This window comes from Poecilia formosa, unplaced genomic scaffold (assembly GCF_000485575.1).
Source record: "Poecilia formosa unplaced genomic scaffold, Poecilia_formosa-5.1.2 Scaffold9, whole genome shotgun sequence".
NCBI lineage: Eukaryota > Metazoa > Chordata > Actinopteri > Cyprinodontiformes > Poeciliidae > Poecilia > Poecilia formosa.
Window position 1 is genome coordinate 616,382 of NW_006799948.1, and position 24,680 is coordinate 641,061.

The following is a 24,680-nucleotide window of genomic DNA, read 5'->3' on the forward strand; positions in this document are numbered from 1 at the left end:
ACACTTTGAGGCCGTTAGAACATAAACATGTTTGTTTCATCTCTTTTTTTTTGTGTTTGGTTGTTGTCAAAGACATAGATAGACAAGTAAGTCGCAACAAGGAAGAAAAACAAAAGAAGAGACTCCACATGGAGTGCAAAAGAAAAAAAACTGTAAAGACAGAGTGTGAATACAGATGTGTGTTGACAGTTTTGATATCTGCCGCTCTGTGGGTCATTAAGGAAGGCATAGCCTCTCCAGTTAAACTCCGCTCTGGGAATCTGATCTCCGAGCTGCAGGGTAGGTTGAACCGCGACCAAGACTCATCAGCCGGCAGACCTCACAGGGACGAGGGGTGAGCTGATCTCCAGAGCTGCTGGACTTTCCTTTAAACTTGCATTTAACCAGAGGTAGAGGTGATTTTTTTTTTTTTTTTTTTTTTAATAGTGTTTCAAATATTTGATTTCGTGTGTAATTTGAAGGAAAAAAAAAAAAAGCTGCAGGGCCTGTTCTGCCTTCTTGTTAAATAAATCCCAGGCTGTCTTTTCACCGAGAGCCATACAGAGACATTAAATCAAAGACAAACTCTCACTTGGAGGGAACAAATTAGTAAAAGGCAATCTGGGGAACAAGCTGTAAGTGTTTGTGTCGTGTGTGTGCATGCGTGTGTGTGTGTTTGTTGGGACAACTGCTACAGTGTGCGCTCCCTGTATTTCTGAGACTGCTGTCTCTGCTTCAGTTCGAAGTGAGAGTTTTATTTTGCGACGGTGTGTGTGTGTGTGTGTGTGTGTGTGTTATTATAACAAGAACATAATCTATAGGAGGGTGCAAGGTGTGTGTCTGTGCGTGTGGGGGCGGGCGACGGCTTGTGGCTAGAGTTTTTTTTTCTTCTTTTTTTTTCTGTGAATGCTAAGAGGAGGAAAATAAAATACACTTCAAGAGTATGTTTGTGTGTACCAGGGAGGGATGGTGTGTCCCCGTTTCAGCACGTTTCCTCCCCGTTTGCACCCTTCCACAAATCTGTGCGGTGGCACCAACGGTGGCGGCGGCGCTGGTGACATTTGGGAGCAATTTTGAAGCGCGCCCGCAAAGGTTGTCAAGGGATTAATCTCATCTCACGCTGGGGCGCTGAAAAAAAAAAACGGCTTCCTCCGAGAATTAAACACAATTTACCCATCAAGACGGGTCTTTCAGGATGGGAGACAAGCATAAATAATATCTCCTCGGTCCAGATTTGCTAATTTACAAGCTTAGCATCTCCAAATGTTATTAGCGGGAATGACGAGGTTACCAGAAGGCGCTGTAGGGAATGATTTGTTATCCGGGCGAGCAGCAGCTGCGGCAGAGAGGAGCGTGCTGGAGCACTCGGATAGAAAAGAGACATACCTGACACCCACTGCCTGCCTCATCCCTCCTTCCCTGCACAACAGCCGAGCTACACACACCTCAGGCTTTCAGATAGTGAACTTGGCATCTCTCAAGCTAATGTTCTTTTCCACTCCTCTCATTCTCATGTGCTTTGACTCCCCCTGTTGTCTCCCCCCACCCTCCTTTCTGCCTCTCTCTCTTATTCCCACTTATTTTCTCTATACTCCCTTGTTTCTCCCGCTCCCTTCCTCTTTCTCCCACATGTTCTTGAGGCAGGAAACATCAAATGGGACATGTGGGCAACTGCTATCATCCTGGCAAGTTCGAGAGCAGCCAGTAGTGGTTTTATGATACGGGCAATGTGGCTCAGTGCCCAGGGCGGCACAGCCTGCAGGGCAGCAAGAGCACTCAAGACAAAATAAAAGTTATGTCAGTTGGGGCCTAGATGAGTTTTCTATTTGCCTGTCCAGTCAGTAGGTATTAGGTACCCCCCTCCTGTGTTCTACAGTACTGCAAGATCATTTTTGGCTTAGTGAATAGCTTCCATGTTGGCACCAAATTACAAGGTTGTTTTTGGTGTTTAATGAGTTACTAGTGTTAAATCATACCAAGGTGATCAAAGGTTCCAATTTCAGAACTACTAAACATCCAGCTATGATTTTAAAGAGTTCAATGAGAGGCTACAAAAAAAGCTGAAGATACCTGGGCCATTGCAAGGTAACAACCAAAGCAGATAGCCCTGAGCAGAGTTTCCCCTCTGTGTATTATAAGTCTGGCGGGCCACCAGGCTTTACCTGGCCCCCCACCAGGCTACGAGTTGTTTATTTATTTTAAATGAGGTTTTTTTATACACCAGTATCAGTAAAAACGGATTAAGCAAGTTTATAGTTGACGCATTAAGCTAGGCACAAGAGGGTGAGTACCAATTGCGCTGCTCATTGACCTCACACACCATTAATTCCAAATAATGTTGCCTACTTGCCCACCTCCAAATATTTTGTAACTTTTAGGGGTTTTTTTCTTAAACACAAAAACACAGTGGGCCGATGTTGGACTGCCTTAGTGCCCCTACCATCAGACTTAGACAATACCTTAGCCCAGTGGTTCCCAACCTTTTTCTCCTGTAAGAACAGGGTTCTAACAATGTATTGTTATTTTAATAATATGCAAGACGGCTCCAGAATGGACACACTTTTTTCTGGTTGTTTGGAGTTGCTTCTAGCCGTCGCTCCATTACTTGCTGTGGCGCACTACTGGTCACCCAGACATATTTATCTTGCTTGCAAGGAAGAAAACCACTGTGAGTAATCTAAGGCATGCTGTCTGTTAATGTTGTTACGTGGCTTTTTTTGAAAACATAGAACGGATACTATGAGGCTAGAGCAGCACATCTGTTAAGCAGCAGACTGCAGGCTAGCCTGGCTAATTAAAACTAATAGCTTGTTACACTCCCACTGTCTAAAGGTTTTCTTGAAGTAATTCAGTGTGGGGATTGTTCTACATTAACCACTGTGTACATTTGAAAAAATAAATAAATAAATAAATAAATAAAAATAGTGATATTAAAAATATCAAAAATAATCAAAATACAAAATTTTAGAACTAATATTTTTAGCAACAAGTACAAAATGTTTTTGTTTTAAATAAGAACAGCTAGGTAATGTTAAACTTTATATTTTGAATTTGTAGGAATACCAAGGATAGTGTGTAGCTCTGATACTTTCACTCAAGGTATCATACCGTACTAATCTCATAAAGGCCGAAGTCTATTATGTAAACAGCAGAAAAGCAATAATTTTAAAATATTCATTTGTCTTCAGCACAATAAGCATGTTCACTTGAATTATGATACATATGTTTTAATTTTTGATTGTCAACGTATCAAAATCAACACAAATAAATCACTTATATAAATTGACAGCATGAAAAATGTATACTTTTTCAATCTTTATTGCAACACTGAGACCATGTACATGAAAATCAAAGACCAGTTTATAATTAGGATCTATTGAGGTTTTTTGTTTTTTTTAAGTTTCTTTTGTTTCATAAAACAAAACCTAATGCTTCAACTATATGGTAAATTCCATGATGAAATGTTATTTTACATTCTTGTAGTATTGTCCTCATTGAGGGAGTGTGTACTTGGGGGAAGACAGGAAGCAGCAATAAAATGTTTTAAAAAGAAGCGGTTTTAGACATTAGGCATTTCTGTCAAAGCAAGCAGACTTCATCCAAAACATAAATGATCTATACCTGGAACTTTCTAGACACAAACAATCCCAATCCTCCTACTTTTTCTTTCTGGAAAGCTTTAGTTGAAAATTTCCATGATTAACTTTGTAAATAACCACCTGCATTTAGATGCTGCGCCTTGTCTAAGCTGACAACTCCCCCAATCTGCCGTCGTACGAGATGGATCATTCGGTGTGTACCTTTGTAGGTGTGCGTGTCTGAGCGTGTGTGTACGTTTAAGAGAGAGCATTTTGATCTGCGCTGGCTGTTTATCTTGCTAAAACAGGAGTCTCCCGTCACTCCAGACCCTTTCTGATCCTGACAGATGAGTTCAACCCCAGCCCGCAGCCTCTGAGGGGAAGAGAGAGGAAAGGAGATGAGGGAGGGAATGAAAGGAAGGGGGTGGGGGTTGGAGGGGCATAGGAAAGAAACAGATGGATATAGGAAAACAGAAATAGGAGAAAGTGAATGCAAGAAATGCACAAAAAAAGGTAAGAGAAAGAGTGGAAGAGAGACAGAAAAGGAGAGGAGTGCAAGAGAAAAGAGAGGGTGCTTAGCTTCACCTGCCAGTCTGAGTTAGTCAGGATGAGCCAGAGTTCCCTGCTTCTGGAAGCTTAGTGTCAAAGGTGGGACTGCAGGGCTTTGTCTGACATGTGTGTGTCGGGGAGAGTGTGTGTGGACCGCATTTGTCTTTATGCCCAGTAGGGGTTCCCCTGCACATTCCAGTTTCACTTTACCCTGTTCGGATCGCTCAGAGGTGGGAGCGTGTGACAGAGGAGTCTCTGAAAACCCGAAAACAGAGAACCAGTGTCATCTGACAGACTAATCAGACGTTCAGCGCTTGTTTTCTGAGTGTTTTGGAAGTTGGATAGAGGAGCTTAGATAAGTACAACAGCTTACCAAAAATGCAACCAAAAAAAAAAGAAAAAAAAAAACAGAACATGGGAATATACTTTTTATTCCCATTACATCAACAACTCTCAAGGGTTTCTTTTGAATATTTTATGTAAGAGAGCATCACAAAAAAAGCAACATTGTTTAGATACTTTCTTTTTACTCCAAAAATTTTTTAAAAATTGGAGCGATTTTGTATTTAGTTCCCTTTAGTCACTACCTTGTAAAACAGATACTTTCTAGATGGAACTTGTGTTTCCACTAAGAAGCTGACAGATAAAGTTTTGGACTAAAGCCACTCAATTTAATTTAGCTGGGCCATTCCAACAAAAATAATGATCCCACGAAAAAGGTTCGTCAATGTGACAAATTATACAATAAGAGTATTTTTACAATGTTAGTTTTAGAAAACTATAATATATGCATAAGGGACGATTGTAAATAGTTATTGGGGATTGGTCAAGCTCATACAATATGAGTGGATCTTATTTTTGCTTCAGTTTTATCTTTTAATCATGAAGCAGACCTTAAGTTCTTCTGGTTCAATATATTAGCAGTACGAGAGAGTTGCTATGGACATCCTGATTCCAATTTGATATAAATTTTATACCGGAAACAAACGTTCTAAAATGCTTTGAAACATTATATTTTGTTCTTCTTCCCTTGATTCAATTGTGCTTAACGTCCCTCTGAGCTAAAATGTGAGTCAACTGGTGGGTTGTAATAAGAAACAGGCTCCTATGGTATTCACAAAGAACAGGCTCAGAAAAACCCAGCTGTACTCCAATTTGAGCGATCGGGTTTTAGCCTGAATAGTAGGATTTTTTTTTTCCTTTTGCTTCTGCACAAAATTACCCATAATTACTGTCCTTTCACTTCCTGCAGGCCACTAGAACCTTATTAATGCGGCATTAATAGGGCTTTATTATTTTTTCTATTATCCACCACTTTTACCTCATATGTGCACATTTAGTCAGTTCAGAAAGACCAAACGACTCACTGTTGGAGGGGATAAAAATTTAACGTTCACACCTCTGTGAGCCTGGTGAGGAGCAGTAATGTGCAGGCTGTTAGATCTCGTGTCTTTTATATCATGTTCCCTTCTTTTAGTTTTACAGGTTTTTGTTTTCTCGCTTTTCTCCTTCATGGCTAGCCATTTGTATTTCAATCTTTTCATCACTTCTACTTATATTATCAAATATCCGTTGCAAGCTTTTAGAAAGAAAGGGGAAAACTCACTACACAACATCAACCTAAACTAGTATTAATAAAGAGATAGCAATTATTTGAAAAGTTATTGCAGGTTTAGGAGGATTTATGTTGTTTAAACATGATGGTGGTTGTGCTCCACTGTTTACTTTCCTTTCTAATGAAGGCCTTCCCACAGACCTACATGTGGATTGTTTCTTGACATTCGTCCATCCTAGTCATTGTTTGGATCACAAGGCACATCAGATCCAGGTGTTTACCCAGCGACAACATCACTAAAACATTACGCTCCAAGTTCCTTCATGAGGTAGTCACAATGACAGCCTGTCACAACGAACTTCAAGGGGTAATTTTAAAAAAGAGAAACTGGGGAAGAATGGCAAAGAACAGTTTCCCAATCAGCTCTCTCCATCTCAATCAGAGGGATCCCAGGGCTTTCCCATAAGAGGAGGAAGATGAAATTCCTCAGCTGGAGGGTGCCGCAAAACAGACCACGCTTGATAACAAAATCAATCCAATTTTGGATGGTGTTTTTCCTCCAATAGATGTTTTATTGTTCCCATACTCCCAGTCAAAGCTCACGACTGACCCCTGCTCCCTCAACACCGTTACTTGATCATCAAACCCTACCTGCCCCTGAAGCTGACATCCTTCCATTTAGCCAGTTCCCTGCCTCCTAGTCCTTTAAATCATTTCATACCTTTGCCGGTACCCACCCACGCAGACATTTTCCCCGCTCGCTTCCCACATCCAAGTCACAGGGGGGGTCTCCGATGGTGCCCGAGGCTCCACAATGTGCTATCTCCCTCACTCACAAAACACACACAATCTAGTGTCACCGCCGTGGCACCGCAGGGCCATCTGTAGACTTCTTAGTACATCAGTAGAGTGAGCCAAATCCCCTTGCACAACTACTTTTACCTTTTCTAGGCCCCCACATGCACACCTTCAATTAGCCACACAGAAGGCAACAATGTGCACCTTTGTGTGTGTGTTTGTATTGAGGTGGGAGGTTGTTTTTTTTCCTGTGTGTGGGTGTGACAGTGTGTTCTGAAGGAGACACTATAGAAGAAGTGCATACGCACAGGGGGGGCAATGTGATTTCAGCCGGTCTATTGAAGTGGTGTAATTGGGAGCATGACCAACGATGTAGCGGCTGGAATGCTATAAGTCAGACTAACTGCTTTTAGTGCCTTCTCTGTTTCCCTTTCTTTCTCCTTCACACTCTTTCATCGCTCCTCATCGCTTTACGTCGCCCGCTTTCACCTCCAACTCCTCCGTTCACGTGTCTCTCCTGAAAAGCGAAGTTGGTCCATTCTGCTCGCCAGGCACAAATGTTCGCCGGGAGTTTTGAGAATGAGTCGAAGGTCCACGGCTTGGGCAAACGCCCCCCTCACCCTGACCGGGTCTGCCATAAAATCAGGCAAAACAGGTCTTTGTATCAGCTTGTAAGCAGCTGAAAGTTTTATCCACTCAGTGATGCAGAGAGACCTTGACTTTGACCCCTTTTGCTGTATCGAGCATCAGCCGAAATGGGAGCTGTAAATACAGACAAGACTTCATTGAATTTAATGTTTGGCCAAAGATACTGATAGACAAATAGGCCAAGTTGTCAGAAAACACTCTTCCAGCGAGGTGTTTGTTCATATTCTCACAATATGTTAGATTGTTTGTTCCTTGAAAAGGGCCGCTAACACCACACGTCTGTAAAAATCTGACCTTTCTTTAGAGACCGCTCAGCAAAACCTACCCCCTTATTCCACTAAGAAACCTTGCCCTCAGTGCTCGCTCTTGTAATTCCTTCCAACTTGTTTACCTTAGAATGTTCAACTCTCAAACTAGTTTCTTTCTTCTTTTTTTTTCCTTCTGTCTCTTTTCGCTCAGATTTGTGACAGATCGAAAGAGGACTACAGGGCCACGGAGCGGAGGCTGTGAAAATCTCACCACACTTTTAATGACTTTTAATGAGATTCATAAAACATGCACAAACTTGCAGAAAAAGGGAGAGCGTGAGAGAGAGAGAGAGAGAGAGAGAGAGAGGGAGGGGGGGAAGAAACAGAGGGAGAGAAAGCAGCACTGAGCGCCACCAAGCTGACAGCGAGCAGGCTTGACATTTGGCCTCTCGTAATTAGGGAAGTGCCAGATTCTGTCCCACTAAATCTCAGCTCAGAATCATTATTCTCGACGGTGTTGACTCCACGGTGTCCGACCCGCTTAAGCCCTCCTCTGTGCTTTTTTGTGCCTCCCACCCTTCTTCTTTTACCCCCCCTCCCACCTCCTCCTGTAAATATCGCAGCCAAAATTACATTACAGTTTTGCGCTTGCCTCCCCCTTAATTGCTTGCCCTCCAAACACAATCTGCTTTGGCAATACATAAGATGGTATGTGAGTTAACAGCGACAGTGAGTTGGCAGCGAGGAGGCTGAGTGGAAAAAAAAAGGGAGCACTAAGACGACGAGATAAAGTGTGGAGGAGAGCTGGAGAGGAGTTGATCACACACAGACAAGCTGGGGAGCAGCAGACAGATGCCGCGAGAGCACGGCTGTCATCCGCACGGCCAGGATGGAGGGAAGAAACGCAGAGGCTGAGATGGAGTGAGAGAAAAGGAGAAGTAGATTAGGGAGAAATGAGAGGAATCAGGGATGAAAGGAAAAGAAAAACACTAACTTCTACTATGGTACTGGTCAGAGTGTGTCACTAGAAAAAAAGGGGGTTGGATTTTCTCTTCGGGTTTGACATTGACTTTGCAGTTATGTATAAACAGACGAGCTAAAAATTTTGCACTTTTGGGAAGCAAAGAATTCCCATTGTTTTTAACAGCAAATAGCAACAGAAAAGGTTTCAGAAATCTCCAGATGTTGGTGATAAATACTTAGAGTAGAATGACTTAATTGTAGTCTAGGCTGTAGACTTAGTTTTTTCATGTCTATGGACTAGACATGAAGAATTAAAGACAATGTGTAGTTTTAAAGTTTCCTTTAAAGTAAAATAATGCTTTAATAAAGCATCAATAGGAAGCTCTGAATCAGATGCCAACCATGGTTAATGGTTAGCCATACCACAGTGGGGATAGCAGTAGTATCCCCACTGTGCTTACAAATCATAAAACTATTAAAGCTAAGTAGCCCATTAGCTTAGCGCTGACAGGAGGCTCCATGTCAGATTCCAACTTTAGCATTAGCAACTGAGAATTAGCCAGCTGCNATAGCCTCACAGTGCTTGCATATAATGACTAGACCAGGGGTGGGCAATCCAGGTCCTCAAGGGCTGGTGCCCTGCAACTCTTAGATGTCTCCCTGGTCCAACAAACTTGAATCCAATAGCTGAATCACCTCCCAAGTGCAGTCAGGTTCTCCAGAGTCCTGCAAATGACCTCATTATTTGACTCAGGTGTGTTGAAGTTGAGATGCATCTAAAAGTTGCAGGAGACCAGCCCTCGAGGCCTGGAGTTGCCCACCTCTGGACTAGACCTTTAGTTTAGTATTGCTAGGAAACTATCAGATGCTAACTTTAGTGTTATTAGCCAACAGTATTCCTACATTGCTTTCAAACTTTAAAAGTAGGCGTTTAGCAGATATGAAGCCCCCCCCAAGTATGTGCCGCCTTCTGCATTTTTTATGGCTAACAGTTAGCAATAAGTAGTATTTTGTGAAATAGTAAAAGTCAAATAGCTCTTCAGTGCTGATGGTATGCTCACAAGCAGATGCCAAATTTTGCACTATTAGCAGATAACAAGTAGCCACAATGGGTATTCTTGTTGGAAGACTGTTAAATATTAACAGAGTTGTGTGTCACACTGTTAACATTTTTTTTTTCTAGAAAGCACCCAATTTGGTTGAACTACTTCCTTTCTTACTCCAAAATAAGAGTCCTAAACCCATCTACAAGCTGTTAAGATTTTAAACACTTCACACTGATGACTGTATGATACTTTTATGATGTAAAGCACTTTAGCCTGTCTTTTTGCTAAAATGTACTACGCAAATAAACTTGCCTTTATTTTTATTTATAAATCTTGGAACCTATGTACTATCTCTTACTTCACAGTAATACAAAACTTTGACACGTAAAGCTCAGAGATCAAAGTAACAGAATATTATGCCTTTTTAATTTAGTCTGAAAATGCTAAAGTGTGAATCATACATGTTATTTAAGTCTATGCATGTATCCTTGTGTGCACACTTTTGACTGGGGACATGATCAATTATTTCACTAACTTTTTGATATAATGGGGCGTTTAATTTGTTTAAACCGTTTAATCTTTTGTTGAAAAACCTTGTGGGAAGATGTGTTTATTTCTGAAGAAACCAAGATGCATTTTTTTTTTTTGCCTTATTCTAGTATGCATGTCTTGCACAGAAGAAAGCCCACAATTTCACCAGACAGAACCCCACACCCACAGTGAAACACTGTTGTGCAAACATTAATGTCCAGCAAGTTATGTTACATTGGATAAAATTAGGAACAGTTCAAAATACTTTTCAGTTTTGATTGAATATCTTTTTAGCTACACACCAAGTCCAAATATATATCCACATCAACAAAGGACAGTTATGGGAGGAAAATGTATTTTTGGCATCTGTTGGGTCACTGGAAAAGAGCTGTTGACAAGCTATGTCCTCACAATCTGACAGATTTCGAGAACCTTGCCTCATTTTAACTCAACAATGCTGATTAGCTCAAATAGTAACATGCTGAATTTTTTAAAGGCTTCTTTTCCATATTTTCTCCCTAAAAAAATAGCTTGATTTACAATTGAAGTCCCCATGGTATGTGCTACATTAAAACTGGAGAAAGTTTGGAAATTATTTATCGTGATCTAACTTCCTTATGTTTTAAAAACCTGGGATTTTTCTTAAAAAGAGAACAATGTATGCTCTCAAGAAAAACAGTCACCGGCTCCCTACCCCCTGCTTTAGGAAAAGTTTACACCAAGTTCTGTCATTTCCCTTACGCCTGCAGTCTCGTGTCTTGCAGAGAGAGCCAGTCACAGAGCTAATCTGGGAGATGGCAAAGAGGGGACATGGGTTTGACAGGGGCTCGCTTACTCCATAAGCCTGCCACTAATGCTAATCCCTATAAGGGGGAGCCGGTTGTTTGGGTGAAGAGTAGAGGAGGGGTGGCGAGCGAGCAAGGAGTGACACCATGGCCTGTAAATATCAATAACAACTAGGAAACGTGGCGGTATTAGCCCGGTTTGGGCCCCGCACCACACCCTCATCCGAGCCCAGTCCGGCCCCCGCATCTTTATCCTTTATCTTGCAGGGACTGAGCTGAAGTTAATCTCGCCAGCCGTTATGACAGTCAATTAGCAGAGAAGAATGTGGCTGGACTCAAGATGCATAAAAGTGACTGCATGGGGGTTTGTGAGGTGTGTGTGTGTGTGTGTGTGTGTGTATGTGAGTTTGGTACCCAGTGGTGTGTGTGTGTGTGTGTGTGTGTGTGTGTGTGTGTGTGCCTGCGGAGAGATGTTCCACAATGACAAGTATCTCTGTGTCCGCCCCCCTGGAGAGCAGATGGGATATGAGCCTGCCAATGAGACAAGAAGAAAGAGTGGTGTGTCTGTGTGTGTTTGTCAATCATGCATATGCACACACACACACCCATGATGGCACTTGAGCCTGTGTGTGTGCGTGTGTGTTTGTGGGGCTGTTTTCTCGGTGCACAGAGAAACAGTAGTTCCACAGTCGCACAGTTTTTAACAGCAACAGTCTGGCGAGTGGATCGGAGAACATTTTCTAAAAGCGCTGCCTTGTTATAATGTGACACCTTTGGACGGATAAGGGAGGAAGAAAAAAAAAAAGAACATTTGCTTTCACTTTGCTCCGTAAACGCTTGAAAAGTTTCATCGCTCAAATTAAAAAAAAAAAAAAAAGGTAGATTCCTGTAAAATCTGATGCAAGTGAATAAACAAAGCAACCAGAATGTGGAGTTTTGAACCTATTCTACGTGAGAAATCGTTCAGTTGCAGGTAATTTGGCTGCGTGTTGCCCACCAGGCAGAGACGGAGCCAAACAACCTCGTTCTCAAAGCTACCAGACTTGGCCGTGAATTTGAGGAGAAGTTGAGATAGTGGGCCGCTTTCTTTTTTTGCACACTTTTTTAGGCAATATTACGATCAATAGCCGCAGATCTAACAGCAACAGATGGGCGATTATGTTGAGTGTGTTTCGGATTTTTTTTGCAGGTAAGATTGCCAATGGGACAAACTCTTAGTGTGAACGTTTTTTTTAACCGATGGGAGACATGGAAGCGAAAGAAGCATCAATTTGACAAATTTTCCAAAGTGACATCAGGTGGAAATTAAATGAAACTGTAAAATATAATTGAAAAGACCTATTTGAAAATTCTAACTTTCATCAGGAGTCATTTAGTTGAGACAGTCACATTTAGGACCATAGAAAAAAATATTGATTAATGACTGTTTTTCTTAACAAATTGCTTCATTTCTTTGACAAGAGTACCTCTTTATAGTGGCTTCCAATGTATTTTATTTGTTCAAATAAAACTTTTGCATTCAGCTCCCCCAAGACAAATTTAAGTCTTTTTAAGGATTCTTAATTGAACAAAGGTCTGGGGGTTCATTTATAAACGTGGCATACGCAAAAAAAGAAACAGGGCCCAAAAGTGGATCACTTTTATAGATCACTTTCCATGCAGGTTGTGATGTATAAAATATAAACTTGACTGGGAAAATGCGGCCTGTGGCGTAAACTCGGACTCTTGCGTGCGTTTTGGAGTCGAGAAATCTGCCGACGAAGATGATGAGGTGGGGAATTGAAGCCACACCGCATCATGATTCCTCTCAGACATTTAATTTTACTCCACATTAAACTTTAATCATAGTAGTAATGTTATTTAAGCTTCCGCCAACGAGCCATACATAGACATAAATACCTTTCAAATAAAAGACGTCTATAAGACAACTTGAATATAAAAATCAAAGTTCATACACCATTTCAAAGTTTTCTCAGCATCTCATTTCTAGATGATCACCAGGGTGATGTGTGTCACAGATTAACACACAAAATGTGCGCTTTAACACCACTCTCAAACTGGAGGAGTGCCACTGACGTCCCAAAATTATGGTGGCGGTGTTTTCATTTAATTTGTCTCTCCACTACCGTGGAAAAAAAACATTTTTGGACTCTCCACATCACTCACCAACACAATTCTACCTCTGTGAAATTGTGGTGCTTTTTTTTTTTGGTGGGGCCAGCAATGACAAACAAAAAAAAAACATCAGCTGGCTCAATTAAATACACCAACATTCATGAGGTAATTTGTATTGGCCATTTATGGGTGAATGGGTGAAAAAACAGAGCAAAGAGAAAGCAAAGACTTCCTTCTACATCACATTACTTTACTGCAAAGTAATCAATGCTGCAAATGCAGTAAATGGCTAATTTGTAAGTAGGCCTGTCACAATACAATTTTTCTAGGTGATAAATTGTCCCAAAACTTATTACAATAAATGATCATATTTTTGTCTTAAAATTATTTTCAAGTAATATAATGGCATAATAATGCAAGAACACATTCTAGAAGGTCAATAAACCTTCAATTCTAATAACCATTTAACAGTGGAACTGGAAGACATTTAAATATGCAAAGTATATAAACAAAACAGCAGAAACGACTAATACAATGAATTTTTAAGTCTCTAAACAAATATGTCCTTCAAAAAATGGGCTAGTTGAGATGGAGGGGGGAGAAAGAGAGAGGGAGAGAGAGAAACAAGAAATCAAATTGAACTTGTTTAAATTTATAATATTATTAGTTGAATCATTGTTTATTATGACAGGCCTATGTTTAGGTACATTTGGCTGCTCCATCTTGACCGCTAGATGGCTGTAAATGTCGCAATTACTGCAGTTTGTTAGCAACGCATATCTTGTGTAGCCAAACGTATCCTTCCTAAACACTAAAATTAACTTTGACAGCTATCAAATCAAGTCAGAGCTCATGTGACTTCAAAACTAATGGTCCATTTACCTTTTAGGTTGTTTCTGAAACAAACAGCTGGGAGTGGAGCCCAGCTTTATCTGAGCTGTAAAGTGGGAGGTTAGAGCATCTGAACCAGAATGAGAATCTCAACTTGGCCACAGGATGCCCCCCCTGAACCTCTGCACTCCCTAAAAGAACAAAATATATCTTCACTAAGGGCAGACATACTGTGCAGGGCAGCCCATCATGGCCTGTAAGTGAGCATGAATCAGCCCTGCAGACCAGGACAATAGCCAAGAAAGTGTTCATCTGCTAATGTAATTATCATCAAATCCAACAAGAGCAAATTTATGCCTCTTTTCTAAAAGTGCTTTTTTTAAGCTATGAAGGCACAGCCGAACTATGCCTGACATAGCCATACACATAGAAGCCTGCTTGCACACACACACACACACACACAGGAGCAGCAGCTGTGGCATCTGCATTAGTTTTTGGATGAGTGCACATCTGTTAGACTGGCTTAGTGCAGTGAAACTGGCTGTTGACAGCGAGTGTTTTCGCTCAGGCTCGCATTGTGAGTTATCAGATGTCCACAGAGCAGAGGATGAAATTCATTTGTGCCTTCTTTCCCCAGTCTCTCCCATTCTTTGTCTCTCACAGATATTTCTCCCTCTGCTTTTCCCTTTCATTTAAAAGCATGCTGACCAGCAAGTTAAATCAATTACATCTTCAACAGGCTAAAATATTTGTTACTGGTTTCAAATCAATGCTTTCCCCAGGTTTCTTTTTTTTTTTTGAAAGACACCACATTTCCAGAGGGGGTAGGGCAGGTCGAGGCCCCACAGCTCAATGCTGCCTGGAACACCAGATCTACCTTCAAACATTCAAACATCCTAGCAAACACTCACGGTGATATAAAGGCATGTTTTCTGGACCTAAGGTGTTGATTGGTGTGATTAACTCAAAACTCAGCGTTCCGTTTAGTGAGTCAGAGTATTTCTGTGTAGGCAGTGGGCAGAAAATAGATGCGACGATTTGAAAGGAATTGTTTGACCCTCAGCTTTGACTTCTTTTTTTTTAAAGTATGTCTCCATTCACACCCCTTCTTTAGCGTGCGATTAATCAAAGGCATGATTACTCAAAACGCAGCATCGTGTGTGTGTGAGAGTGTGTGTTGGGTGACGCTGATGTGATTTTCCATTTTAAGCGTTTAGATTTTACAGTACTTTGCAAAAGTCTTCGCACCGCTTCAACTTTACAACCACAAAAGTATATTTTATAGGGATTCCATATGATGAACCTACAATGTTGTGGTGGAGGAAAAATGCTATGGTGTTCACAAGCGTCAGGCTTGGTTTATTTGGATCTCCGAAATTAAATCCAAAAGAACCAATTGCTTTCAAAAGTCACTTTATGAGCAAATATACATCTGTGTGTAATTTAATTTTAGTATTAAAAAGGTTATTTGAAGACCTTAGTAGTTTGCTATGGAGACTTGGTGAGCAAAAACATCAAGAAGAACAAGGAAGACACCAGAATAAGCAATGATGTTTAAAGTAAGTTAGGCTATAAAAAAATATGCCCAACATTGAATATCTACAAAAGAACCCACAAGGAAGCCATTGTTAAAGAGGAAGCCATAAGAACTCCAGAAGAAGTAGCTCTTATGGCTATGAAGGGGGCAAAAATACGAGGAAGGAGTTCTGAGAAGATCTAGTGAAACCCTTACTCTGAAACAGAGTGGTGGTTGTATCATGCTGTGAGAATGTCATTATTCGGAGCTGTGGCAGTTGGTCAAACTTCCCCAAAAAAAGTCTACTGGCTATATCTGCAATGAAAAGTCGTTCTACAAAGTTTTGACTTTAGGTTAGAATACAAACAACTCAAAATTCTATTTATTAGAATAAAGTATATTTTTGAAGCCTCCTCCCAATTATCTCTCCATGGTGAGCTATCATTCACACCCTATTTGTAAGACAATGTTCAAAAAAAAAGAAAAATTGTTGAGTTTGCACAACAGAGGAATGAAAACACAGCTAGCGCTGTAAACCGCTGTAGTGTGCAAGCCCGGCCTGCAGGAGGCAGTGAAACCTTATAATGACACAATGCAGGGGTTTACCACATGCTTGTAAGTCCGGAACAAAAGGAAGACAAGTTCTGAGGGGCACATATGATCTGCCAATGTAATCCGACGCTATCATTGTTCCGACAGAACATGGAGGTCCACCATTGTTGTTGTTGTTGTATGTGGGTGAAAAACCGGGTGTCGCATGTTCAAGACTGACTGATGTCGTCGTTTCTGAATATTTTGGGTTTGCGTATACACGAACACGAGTCACAGTGGGATTCTAAAAAGTTTCACTCTTAAACCTGTTGTCAAACTTTTGCAAATGCTGTTATCCTGCATCAACAAGAAACCAAAGTGCAACACAATATTCTCGCTTTACTGTCTTTGCCTTGTTGTGTAAATAGGCCTTTAAAATCCCAATAAAACTGGAGTTTGTGGCTGCAACATGACAAAATGTGGGAATGTTCAAGGGGGGTGAAAACATATTCTAGGCACTGTACTCTACGTCTGCTGGTCACCTGTTAATGGCTAGTTGGGGAGGTATTTGCATTGTAGAAACTGAACAGGTCCTTTAAGTGGGGTTGAGTGAACAGCAGAGTCACACACAAACACACACACGCATCCACGTAACAGCCAAGTCCAAGCCAAACCCGAGCCAAGACTCTGTGTTTAAAACAAGAAAAACACTTTGTTTACGCTGTAGGGCCCTTCACTGCTCAACCAGCGAAAGAGGGAAATCAACTCATCCCTGGTTCCCTAGTCACCGTTGCGTTGTCAACAGATGAAGTCAGCATCTCACACCCAGCAGATGGGGTGTGCGGAACAGCGGCCTACTTTACCAAATGGACTTTGTTCTCCCCCCCGTCCTCTAATCAATGCTCATCATCTGCAAGACGAAGTTGTAATTGGAAGGTTAGGCAAGAGGGTGCTCGGAGTAAATCTGTGATTATTTCAGGCGAGTGTTGGCTCTCGTGCAGGTTTTAACTAAAGAGGCATTTCAGGGCAGGAAAAATATATGCAAGTACGCGTTATTTATTGTCTGAAAGGAGACAGATTTTCTTGGAGACAATCCTGCAGGGTTTTTGCTGTGAATCTATGCCAGGGATGTTCAATATCAGATGCAGCTTATTCAAAAAAATAAATAAATAAAAAATTGCATTGCTTTGGTTAGATCAGAGCATCCAGATGATAAGGACACGCCCACCCAAAACGCCCTCAAATCAGATGAACAAATAGCTCAGGCTCCAGAGGGAAAGCACACACACACACACAATCTATTTATTTATTTTTTATCATTTATCCTTTAAGTTGTCTGTTTTTTTGTCCATATAATTCCTTTATTCTTCACACCCAAATCAAGAGGCTCTGTGCGCCGCAGATAAATAGGAATTCCAAACTCCAAAGGTTCATTTGTCATGGTGTGAATTCCAAGAGTAGAATCTAGAAATAGCTCGACTGTTCAAGCGCGTTGTTGCCTGGGGCTTGGTGGCATGTAGGAGGCTTTGGTGATATTTGCCTTTTGCATATTTTCTAGTAGGGGGCTTTTTTGGAAGGCAGATATGCACTTTTCCCATTGCAAACATGGAGAGGAGGGTGGGGGGGGTGGAAAGATTTTTTTTGTGCACGCGTTCTGAGCTGCACGTTGTAGGAGGCTATGCCCATTATTTTGGTATGACATTACAGTTTTAATTGAATTGAATACAATTTATTCTTAAGAAAACTTTTAATTAAGTGCCATATGGACAGATTGTGGAGTGGTGGCCTCCATGATATTCCCTTGGGGACATTTGCTGCATAATTAAGGATATGAACTGCAATGCCATGGTGAGATTTAATGGAAACTTGCAGTCTAAATAGACGACGTTAGAAAGCCATTATTACCAGCCAGCGAGGGCTACGAATGGTTCTCAAGGGACTCGAGGCGTGTGGAGTGGAACCCTGGGAATAGAAAACCACTGAGACTATAAAGGGAAGTGGGAAAGTAAGCAGAGAGGAAGCAAAGCATTTAACTTTCTGAATTCAGACGGAAATATTGTAGTAACAGGTCTCTAGATATGGGATAAATCTGGGCATGTTCTCAGACTAGAGCAGATATGCTGTCTTCTGCCCAACTAAGAACAGGTCGCAAGATTAACAGCAAAGGGAAATTCAGATATCTTTGTCTCCAGAAACACTTTGTAACTTTTTCTGGGAAGACCTTTGAGGCCAGAAGGGTCCCAGAGAGTCCCTTTGACAAGTTATGGGATGGAGACAGTGGTAGGAGTGATGACCATCAAGATCTTTGGTATTGCAAAGAATACCAAGTGTTTTGGTGCTCTTTGGTACCAACACTTTGATACAAGTATCAGATTGTCTTGATCTTAGTTTCTTGTGTCTGTCCAATCAAATAAACAATAAAAAATAAATTAATGATATATTTGATTTTGTGTTGCTTTACTTGTACACCACCATAAAGAGGTAAGTATGATTGAAGCAATTTTGACTCCAATTACTGCAAAGGCCCCAGCAACACCATGAACCACAACACACCAGCAAAAAGCCACAACAGCAAAGAGCCACAAGGCAACAAATAAGCTAACACACATCAGCAAACAGCCACAAAATACTAGCAAAAAACCCACAAACAAGAAGAAAAGAGCCACAAAAAAACACCAAATAGCTAAAAGGCAACAGAAAAAAAATCTACAGCACCCTAACAGCAAACAGACAACTGACTAACTCCATTTTGTTGACCCTTCTGGGACACCCAAAAGAGTAATAAAAGCAATTTTTAAAATAAGAAAAATAAAGGAGATTGCAGTTAAGTTTTTTTTAACAAGGATATTTCAAAAATACCTGTTTTGCTTCACTTAGAACTTTAAGCTTACTTCAATAACACTAACATTTACATAAAACAGCAATTATACCCTTTCAATTTTCCTCCCTCAATAACTACAGCATACTTTTGTAATAGAACATATCTAATAAAAATACACCTGTGAATCTAATTTCACACCTGCACAACCTTGTGAAGAATAAGTAGCTAAAACTCAATCCCAAATCAAAATCAGCGCTGTTTGACTTCTCGACACACATTAGCCCTAACGTTGCAAGCCTCTTTCGTACTCCAGTGTGGTAGAAGAATAGATTTAGTACTCACATAAGCTGCGGTGAAATGTCTATGACCTTGAGTGACGCCACCCAACCACATGGAGCAGAGCAACAGGCGGAGTCTGGCGGAACATGTTGCTGTATCCCGCGTTGTCAGAGGACCTTGTAGCATGGAGCGCCATCTGGTCTTCACCGGAAGACATGGAGTGTCAGTCCACAAACGCAGCAAAGTCTACTACTCACATGAAGCTCAGCGTTAACAGTCGAGCTACCAGGGTTTCCTGGAGAGCTACCACGTGCGACTGCCGTCTCGCCTATTACGTCAGTTTGGCGAAGCTACACAAGGCATGCTAAAGATTCTTCAAGTCCCGCTGTTTTATGTACCGTAGCATGTACAACAACCAAAAACATAGACGTAGCTTAAAATATGACCGACCTATGTTCGGTCTCTTTTTCTTTTTCCTCCATTTGTAGCTTGCTACTCGAGGCCTAGCGTCTCGCTCGGCGTTTCTGTTTTTCACGTTCTCCTCGCGTTCTTCCTGACCTGGTTTCCGTGCGTCATCCGTTCAGCCAATCAGAAGTCACGGTGTTAGATAATTTAGTTACGCATCCAATCGCGTAACTAAATGGTTTTTATTATGGAGTACATTTTCACTGTACCCCAAGCATTCTTGCAGCGTAGAGAACATGGAATATTCACGGAGCCCTAAAGCAATCTGTACAGGTCATAACATTTCTGCTTCTTATATGTATTTTATTTATTCTATGTATGTTGTTAACCAGTTCCATACTATTCTCTGTGTTTTATGCTCACTAATGCATCTATTTTGATTGAACCTGAACATACACTGATGAGAGACGATCATAATTTACTCTATGCAAGAAAAAGACATACCTAGCAAACTACACCAACACAAACTAGAAGCCCTCTAACAGGATAGATCATAAATATATAATCTAAACATCCCCAACTACTTCAACTTTCAGGAAAGTTCAAAAACTTGTTGGATATGCTAACTGATGTGATCAGTGACATGGCTAACAGACAGTTTTTTTCTACATTTTCAATCAAACACAGTAACATCATCCCCACTAATGTTGTATGGTTGTGTTGTATGATTATGAAACATTCTATTACGATACTTGATCAAAAATGCAAGTCGTCTTTGTCAGCATTGTTAGTTTTACATATAAGCTAGTCTTATTGGATTTCAGGTCCTGTTTGGTGAGGAATCTATTGACTTTATGTCTTTTTTGTGAGCAATTCAAGTTGATTTCTGTTGGAGTCATTATTATAATTATCTAAAAAGAAATTTATTTTTATTCTTCTTCTTCAGCTCATCCTATTGGAGTATTGATAATAAAGGTTGTGTTTTGTTACCTCAGCAAGCCCAACTGAAAATAACGAATAATTTTATTTAAATAACGCAAGGAAGAAGAACTGTAGAATATTTTGAGAGAAAAAAAAAAGTTCTTTTGGATTTCCTCCAGGCTCTATGAATCAATGGTTTCCTTTATCTATGTCTACAAGGACTTTTTAACGATCCACGGGCGACACCTTGTCCCTCACTCTTATTTATTGTTTGTCTCAATGGCCAGACCTACTGTAAGAAACTGTCCAAAGCGGCTCGGAGCTCAATAGAGCCACGTTTTGTGAGAAGACCCCCTTCAATTGTTGCCAAGCACTAATAACTTTTTGATGAGAACACAGCAGGCCGAGGCGGCTGAAGTCAAGGTAAGCCATTTGCTGTGAACAACAGAGTAAAATAGAAAATTCCTCTGTTGTAAGCGCTTAGCAAGCAAACAAAACAAAGGGAGGAGGGAAAGGAGGAGGGGGGGGGGACAACGAATAAAGCAAAGATGTAAAAAGCTGGCTGCATCAAAGAATGCTGGAAAGAGGGAGAAAAGACAAATTAAGAGGAAGGAAAGTAAAAGAGGCTGTTGAGAAAGCAGAGGAGAGGGTAAACAGAAACTGGATAACAAGAAAAAAAAACAAAGGTGAGAGAAGAAGGAAAATCAAAAGGTGTGTGTGTGTGTGTGTGTGTGTGTGTGTGTGTGTGTGTGTGTGTGTGTGTGTGTGTGTGTGTGTGTGTGTAAGAAGAAACAATGAGTAGAGAGAAATAAAAGGAAGTAAAGGCACAGTTAGCCGCCCGGAGAACAGAACAAACTCATTTACAGAGCGGTGCCAGACTTGAAAACAATTATCTGCCATCTCCGTTTCCTCTGTAGAAGAGTAGCCTGTTTTGCGGGGCTCTTTGTTTTTCTCAAGGACATATTCATTATTTCAGATGAGACCCATTTGAGTCTAAATAAAGACTTTCTCTCCTCCCTGTCAGATTCAGTGGGGCTGTGATGTTGCATCTGAGGGGACGTGAAAACACGTTTGAAAAGGAGGTTGATGAAAGCGCTCCCATGCCAGTAATGCGTGTTCATTAAGTTGAGATTCTCTTTTATTTCCGCCTTCTCCACATATTGGGTGCTAACATCTTTGTTTTTATTTTTTAAATTTTTATTTATTTATTTATTTATTTATTTGTTGGCGGGGCACATTGTACCGCACAAATCGTCTGGGAGTACTTAATCTGTTGATGACATCTTCTCCTTCGTTTGTTGCGCTCTGCATTAGATGTAAACAAATGTATTGGCGATCCTGGCAAAAATGTGCAAAAAGCCTTGAAAGGAATTAATTTGTTATTGCAATCATATTAGCTCTCTCAGAAAAAAAAAGAGCAAAATCTAATTTATAATTTAATTACATTTGTTTGCGTTTGTGCTACAGCAGCTTTCTTCGATAACATTTCACCAAGCTGGAGAATACAGAGAGAGGGATCTTAGACCGGTTCATCCAAAGTCCTGGATCCTCTCTTATGCTCTCTTCTCTTCAGCTTAGCCCACAGGTTGATTTCAGATGGTCATCAAAGATGGTCGATTTTGGATTGTCAGCCATTTCTGTGTTGGTTTGGTCCTACCAAATCAATGTTCAATAAGAAATGTATCCTCCGTTTCCTATTGAAAGATGCATTGACGACACATTTTTCAGATATCACTCTAGTGACTGAAGTACTAGGTCGTAAATTTTAATTGTTGAATTCAGATGTTGGAATGACTCTCAAGACCACAAATGCACAAAATACAGAACGGGTTCCCTTCAGAAGGACTCAAGTGAGTTCCAAAGTGATACCGAGATGAGACGCCACAGCAGTAACCCCAATTGGGAAGTTTGTTCGTTAACAACAATTATTCCATAATCACCTGTGGCATTATAACAAAATGGAAGTGAATGGGAAGCATAGCAACTTAGAAGAAGAAGTAGTAGGCAATGTAAAATAACAGACGAGTCAGTGGATATGAATAGACTACAAAGATGTCACCAACATTCTGCTGAGTGGAGACGCCCAAACTTCATGTGGCCTTCAGATTAGATAAAGAACAACGGGTCGATCCTTTGCAATAGTTCACTTAATCACATCAGGCGCCATGACGGATGTCGGAGTTGAGGGACTGGAGCGTTGAACGACTGAGATTGTTTTCCCAAGTTGTTTTTGCCAGTTTAGCCATGACTTCTGCTTGGCCAAGTCAAGCTAATTTGCCTTTGGAAGTAGCACACCTAGTTGAGGCCCATCGACAACAATATTTACAAAAGTTGGGAATATATAGCTTAGAAATAGTTAGCTTAAAAAACCGACCCACACCTTCTCCCTCTTGATGTGCTGATTTGATCAAATTGCCGGCTCTTACCTTGTAAAAACCGTTTGCTGCAAATCCAGGTATACACCAAGAGCTGCAGTTCTTTGTGATTGACAGCTGCTATCCATCAACACCATATCGTCCCTCATTAAAAAATGCACAATAAAATGACACATTTGTTTTTCATCCTTGTCTATTTGTGCAGCTGGCTGCGGAGTACCCTTTGACCGCTTTTAAAGTGAGGGTAGGCTTAGGTTGTTTTTTTTGACAAGCTTTACAGCAGCGCATAGGTTGCTTTGACGTCCATAATGGCAGAGTGGGCCGCTTTCTGAAGAGAGTGACATCAGCAGAGAACTTCATGGAATGGGTTTCCATGGCTGAGCAGCAGAATTTTGTGCAATGTAAATTGTAAAGGTTGAAGCATGGTATCAATTGATTTTAAGGCAGTGCAGATATGTTCTCTGGAGAAGTCTGGGCTTACCTGGCTGTTTTTCAGTGGTTGGGTTCAGCCCCTTAATTTCCAGTGGAAGAAACTCAAAGTTTGACATATCAAGACATTTTGCGCAAGTTCGTGTTCCCAACTTTGCGTGAATAGTTTGAGGATGGACCCCTTCACACGAGGCAAGGTCTTTAAAGACATGAATGAACAAGATTGTTGTGTAAGAATATGTCTGGCCTGCAAACAGTCATGACCTCAAATTGACAGAACATACTTGGGATGAATCAGAGCAGGGCTTCTGGAAGAATGGTCGAATACGTCCATGAGCACATTCTTAAAACCTCGTGGAAAGTCTTCAAAGAAGAGTTGAATCTATTTTACTGTAGCTGCAGAAGTTGGCCCGTCGTCATCAAGTGGATTAAGAACTGGATTTCACCCAGTTGCAAGCTTATATGTGTGTGAATGCAAACAAGCCAATTCTTTTGGTAAAAGCTTGAATTTCAGAGGGTTTACAATGCCATGTACTTTTAAAGCCAGGTTTACACTGGATCATTGTTGGCCATCTTGTACAAAATCCTTTGGGGAAATCAGAAGGTCTCTGAACCTTCATTTCAGACTTTAATTTTAATAAGAAGAGCATATACGATCACAACCTGCTCTCCATTCCGTTTGAGATTGATCTCTGTCCAAGTTTTCTGCTGCACCTTCCACCACATGTCGTGAAAAGAGTCACTGTCATGTCTTTATGTCTTGTTTATGTTGTATGACATGTTAAGGTCCAATATGATATTTCAAACTGCACAGTTTGTGGTAAGCTTAAGATTCTAGGGGCCCATGGAACAGATGTAGGCCCAAAGCATCACAGAACCTCCACCCCATTGAAGTCAAAAAATGTTATCTGAGTGAATAAAAGTCAAATTAAAGTTTTTATTTCTTTTTTCAATATGAGATTATGTAGCTGCAATAAAAGCTGAAATAATTTCAAGGCTTCCTCTTTTTTTTTACACATCTTTACCAGAGGTGCCCAGTAATTTGTCTGTATTTGACCAGGCCGTCTGGAAACAGGCCGTACCCACTCGTGTGATTGAACTGAAAGGGGTGGGGGAAAGCCGGCTGTAATCACATCCAGACACAAGACACCTCTGACAAACAGTAAACAAGAAGCCAGAAGTCTTTTATGACTCACACACAACACACACACACACACACGCACACACATTCCCAGGAAGTGCTAATCCTCTCCGGATGAGAAGATTTTGACATAGCAAGAAAATAACTTGCTGCTTGTGTGTTTCGCAGCCTCCCCGTTTTCACCTCGGGTCACGACGCCGAGCGCAGACGCAATCAGACTGAGACGCGGCGAGTTTGGCACGGAGAACTAACCCGAGCCCGTTCGGGGTCCCGTCTTACCTGCTTCGGGAGGCCGCGGCGTCTTCGCTTGAAGGACCTCTGTGTTGTGTGGCAATGAAAGGAGGAGGTTATGGATACAAACACACACTTGCACACGGATATATGTGCACACACAAACACAACACACTTCAAGAGTCCTGCATTCCACATTTAATTGGAAGCAAAAAAAAAAAAAAAATCACAGTGCAGCACCTTCCAAAGTAAACTTCGCACAACAGCGAGCCAGCCAATCGCACGGGGAGGCCAGGTCTCAGGGGCCCCGCCCTCGAGAAATAGGCACAGATAGCCTATTGTTGGTAATGGAACAGCGGTCTCACACACACACACACACACACACACACACACACACACACACAC

The 24,680-nt window shown here is 41.1% G+C and overlaps 1 long non-coding RNA gene across 3 annotated transcripts in view; it reads right to left on the reverse strand.

Moving 5' to 3' along the window:
* The window catches only part of LOC103155725 (uncharacterized), a 47,042-nt gene extending 27,658 nt beyond the window's left edge, over positions 1 to 19,384 (reverse strand). For 2 of the 3 annotated variants that reach the window (XR_478069.1, XR_478068.1), the window contains exon 1: positions 18,837 to 19,214. This is a non-coding gene — a long non-coding RNA (uncharacterized LOC103155725). The other variant, XR_001659447.1, reaches the window with a different exon arrangement.
* Between the last annotated feature and the right edge of the window lie 5,296 nt (positions 19,385 to 24,680).